This window comes from Coenobita brevimanus, chromosome 68 (genome assembly GCF_032717465.1).
Source record: "Coenobita brevimanus isolate Jiangsu-jjx chromosome 68, ASM3271746v2, whole genome shotgun sequence".
Lineage (NCBI taxonomy): Eukaryota > Metazoa > Arthropoda > Malacostraca > Decapoda > Coenobitidae > Coenobita > Coenobita brevimanus.
The window spans coordinates 1822761-1828212 of record NC_137021.1 but is presented as its reverse complement, the minus strand read 5'-3'; the positions used below and the strand labels follow the sequence as shown (position 1 = coordinate 1828212).

At 39.1% G+C, this 5452-nt stretch overlaps 1 non-coding gene across 1 annotated transcript; it reads left to right on the top strand.

Annotated features, from left to right (window-relative positions):
* Positions 1-4679: 4679 nt before the first annotated feature.
* LOC145405923 (U6 spliceosomal RNA) lies at positions 4680-4783 on the top strand. The gene has a single exon (XR_013898460.1). It is a non-coding gene; the product is annotated as a U6 spliceosomal RNA (small nuclear RNA).
* Positions 4784-5452: the final 669 nt, after the last annotated feature.

The window sequence follows — 5452 nt, the reverse complement described above, 5'->3', positions numbered from 1 at the left end:
TGAGACAGTGTGATGAGCAATGGCATAGTTTACCCCTTCCGAGTGGAGAGGTCCAGGTTTGCAGTTCAACAGTCACGGACTGCCCATAGTGATGATGATGATGATGATGATGATGATGACAATGATGATGATGATGATGATGATGATGATGATGATGGGAAGAAGAGGTAGGAGGAGGAGAAGGAGGAGAACCACATCGTATCTCTAATTACAGATTTGAGAATCACTAAGTTATGACATGTCAGTCCTTAGAAGGTTTTCATTAAAACAGGGATTGAATACCAGCTTTGAATAGTTACAGTATGTTGTAAATGTAATAAGCTTACATGTAAAATGGATAAACATTGTTACTGAGGAAGAGGGAGGTTGCAACTTACAGCTACATGACTCTGTGCTGTAAGACTGAGCATTTTGAAAGTGTTGTATAGATTGCCCCAGCCTGTGCTGCATGGTGTAGTTTGTGTGAATTAACCATTTCAGTCCAGGGTTGAATTGTAAAACATTGAGTCATTCCAAGCAAGCTGAGGTAGCTCTGGTGTATGTAGACCAATGATAGTGTAATTTTTAACTTTTTAACCTTTTCAGTCTTACATGTTTTTTATTAAAGTATGTTCTTGTAACCATCAGACTATTTTATCCATTTGGGGATGGAATCATTTAGTGAGAGATAATGGAGGTGTTGTATGCTAATGATTTGGTGTTGATTGTGGAGACCTTTAGTTTGAAAAATCTCTCCTTAGGGAATGGAAATATTCTGTAAGTACAGTACTGTAGTAAGAATAAAGTGAAAAACTACATCATCAGATTGATGAGGTTAATATTCTCCCACTCACTGAGCCACAGTAATTTAGTAAGACTTAGATGTATTGCATTGCTTTCATCTCCCTCCAATACCTTCTTACACTGTTCTACTACTGTGCCTGAGATATAGATTTAGTCCAGTCCCAATTATAAGTACACCCTGCTACAACTCACACTTCCACACTTGCTCTTACTCTGTCATTCTAATTGTTGTAGCCCCAGGTTCATCTGAAATGTGAACCTGGTGGACTGCTGGCTGAAGCTGCCCTCATCTTGCAGTCCACCATCCTTATTTGGGGGACAGGGAAGGAGTTGGGGGAAGTTTGTATAACCAGGCAGTACAGCCATCCAGCTATATTGGAGTCACTATGTGAAGGTGTTCCTCTCCAACATCATCACTTGGACTACATTTACACGTGATGGAGTTAGAATGAGGGAGTATGGACATGTGTGGAAGGGTCTGAGTTTTAGCTGAGTGCTGTTCTACTTTAGAATGGCCCATAATTATTGTACAGTACCTTAATATGTCTGTTTCTCAATCACCACACACACACACACACACACACACACATATATATATATATATATATATATATATAGCTCTAAATACAGTAGACATGGGTATAGTGTTTATTTTTCACTGTACAGTACTGTATTTCAAGCCAGTGGAAATTATGGTAAGCCTTAATGGTTTCAGTTTTATATTCCTTCTCCATTAGAATGGGATAGTAAGTTTTATCTTTTGTAAACAATCTTGTTGAGCTAAGTCTGTAAAATGTTAATCCCTTTAAGGAGTAGAGGTTTCCCTTAGCTGAATGCAATAATATGGGATTTGCCAGTTTATAATATTATAAGTGTGACACCACTCTATAATGGGTTAGAAAAGTATTGTATTGTCTGTAAAGTGAAGTATCGTTAAAGACTAACCTGTTCTTAAGATTTTAGTTTGTTTGGAAGAGTATGAGCAAAGCTTAAAAACAGTTATTGTAGGCAAAGTTCATGCTGAGTGATGGAATTAATACATTACTAGAATTAAAAGAAAAGAGTCCTTTCACTGATACTGTATACTGTATTTTGCCTCAAAACTGACCAATATTAAGTATGGTATTTACATGGAGTGTGAAGGCTGTAAAGATACCTTATGAAGAATACAGTATGAATCTTGTTGAGGAGTTCAATAAATATTCTGAATTTGAGAAGTATATATATTTTTTCCTATTAAGCAAGATGTATGGAGGCAGTAGATGTGTACTGTATGTAGAAGGGCCCCATTATGTGTTGCCTCTTTTGATGTCCTTTATTGTTATTTTTCATCTGCAGAATATTAATGAATATTCTCCAGCACACAATCATTGCTACCTGTCAGTGGCATAACTAGAGGGTTGGCCAGGGTGGTTCAAGCCACCCCTGAAATATACTTGGTTACACAAGTGACCACCAGAGATTTCCAGGGGAATGCCTCTGGACTTCCCTGAAGTTTTCCTTGTGTCACTTCATAAGTGTGCTTGAGCACCCCTTGGCCATTCCATTTTAAAATTCCTACCTATGCCACTGTTACCTATAAAGCTGATTTGCCAGTTTTCATAATATGCAGTACTGTATCATTTGTACAGTAAGAATTGTGATATTTTGGAACATCCCTGACTTATTATGAGGACTTATTGCATATTAATGTTCTTTTTGTTCTTGATGCTAATACTCTACTTTAAGTCTTCACATTTCTAGAACTACCCCTATTAACCCCTACAGTCTGGTGACATACCATTTTCTTGGTAACTCCAGATGATTATACTGATATTCAAGAGTGCAAAGGCCTCTTTCAGTGAAGGGGCTATTGAAGGCTACATATAACCCCTTCAGTTTAAAAAGTCTCTTCAGAGCTGAATAAAATCATCATGAACTGGCTAGAATTTACACACACACACACACACACACACACACACACACACACACACACACACACACACACACACACACACAAAATCACGAAGGGATTAAAAATGCTCGTCTTTCACCACACTGCCTGACCACTCACTATCAACCACCCCATCCTGCCATATAATCTGAATCATCTAAACACTGCCTTGGTATACTGTAGAATAATTACTGTAAAATTTGAGGTACTCTTATTTGATGATTAAGGCCCATTTTAGTAAAAACTGAGAGACCCGAGAGGGCAGGGAGAGATGGCCAGCAGTGAGGGTGAAAGACAGACAGAGTCATCTCTTTGATCGCCATATAAAATGGCCAAGAGTGTGTGTGTAAGTGGTAAATGTTGGAAGATGTGGAATGGACAAGACAAGTAGGAGAGGAGCTGATGAGTGTAGTGGTGATGGACAGGACAGGTATGGATGGCAGATAGGTTGATGTAAGACTGGTAGGATAGGTGCAAGGGGAACAGGGAGGGTAGGCCAGTATAAGGCGACTAAGGCAGCCAAGGCAAGGACTATGAAAGTTGTTGTATTAGGACCTGGGAGGGCAGGTGAGCACAGGGCAGGTGAAATAATGATATGGCCAAGCTGATGAGATTGAAGGTAGAGAGGTCTTCACAAGATGATGGTTGTTGTGTCCTAATGCCATTTGTGGTGCTGTTTCTTGACTTCTGAGCTTATGAATGACTGCAAGGCATGGCTGTTAAACACTCAGTGGAGAAAGCATAAAATGATAGAAGAACATTGGCTTTATCTTCTGGCAGTTAGTTGCAGCTCAGTACACAGTGCACCTACTGGCCTGTTCTGGTTAGAATGCTTGGAATTCAGATCCACAAGTGAAAATAGAAAAAAAATTTCCCTTTTATAAAGTGTAAAGACTTAGGGAGCATAACAGAGGTGAGTTAAACTCTGTCTGGAACATGGAAAGGTATGTGATTTAAGCCCTTCCTGGGGCAACACAGCCTGATGGGATTTGCAGCAGGCTACTGTTCCTACAGATGAGTGTTTGGGGTGTGGTAAGTGTGGCCTGCCCACAAGCAACCAGCACTGGTGAAGAACCATGATATGAGGGATTCTTTTGTTGTGGTACACCTATGAATGCACATGGTTAATAAATCTACGCATGGATCATGTGGAGGAAGTGGGTGTGACCATATAGGGTCATGTGGATAAGGCAGGCACCCAGATGAGTGCAGGACACATATTCTCTTTACATGAGGTCTGTGTGGGAGGGAGGGATGATGGATTCCATGTGTTAGGTCTGCCAGGATGGTGAGAGATGTTTTTGGCCATGGCAGTCTTGTTTTGCACAAAACCATATGAATGCCCTAGTGGCTTTTATCTTCTGCACTTATCAAAATATCTAATTACTGGAACTGTCTAGGTACTCAAAATAATTCTAGTAATGGTAGTAATGGTTGTGCTTAGATTATAACATATGTAAACCACTGAATAGTTGCTATGCTTGTCTCCATCGTAATAACCACAGAACATGTTTGGAAAATGTATGATATCTGTAACTGATGCCAAGTAAATGGAAATTACAGTATACACGAACACTGAAACAGGTTATTCTAAAGATGCAGCTGTTTCTGCTCAGATTTGACCTTCCATCTTAAAAGGGTATGAGAGTGTATAAGTTAGCTGGATGGGGGGGGGGGGTGTCCAAAAAAATGAGTTAGCAGGATGAAGTGAATGAAGGTGATGAGTTGGGGGAGTGATGATGGAAGACAGGGTGACATAAGGCTATTTGTTTGTGACCACCACCTCCGGTAGTCTGGCTACTGATGTATAGACTTAAAAAGTATACAGTACTTTTTTCCAATTGAACAATGCATGACAATGTGAAATTAAGACCCACTGTAAAGTGACTTTGAGCAACTACATTTACTTTCATTTACAGCGCCAGTAGTAATGACAAAAAAATCCATTTAACTGTTTTGAATCATACTTGCTTCGGCAGTACATACACTAAAAATGAAACAATACAGAGAGCAGCATGATCCATTCGCAATGGTAACATGCCACATAGTAAAGCGTTTAATATTTTGCAGCCATGTTCCCCGTTCAGATACCTGTCTGGTTGGCATAGGAAAATATTGCAAAACCCTTCAAATGTTTGCTGCCATAGTGCAGTTACCATTTACTGTAATCCTGGCTTATCAACTGTGGGTAGTCAAAAAATTATTATTGTTAATGTACGTTTTGCATTATTCAGTGCATACATCGTCCCTAGTGGAGAATCGGATAACTAGTACGCAGTGTTACCAGGCATGTCATCTGCTGGATGTTTAAGAACCATTAAAGGTGGGAAATATATGAAGAAAAATAGCCTTATAAATAAAGAGTAAAAAAAAAAATAATTCCTAACACACTCTCTAATGTAGAATAATAAACAATATATTACACAAGAAAACAATTTACATTCATATATGGTTTGGCATTATTGCTCCACAACAAGAGGACGGGGAAGCTACAGGACGTTCTTACTACGAGTTGGACTAAAGTTCGTCGTTAATTGTAATTGCCTGTTGAAGTTATGTTTGTAATAGGTATGTGTGCATTTGTTTTGATAGCATCTTACTTTTTCCAGAGTTACAAAGTTTGAGGAAGTCTTAAGGGAAATATAGTGCCACCTCAGGCAGTCATTGTGATGGGACAGATTTAACAGATTTAAGGGCAGCGGTAGGATTTATTTTTTAACCATATTTATAATGGGG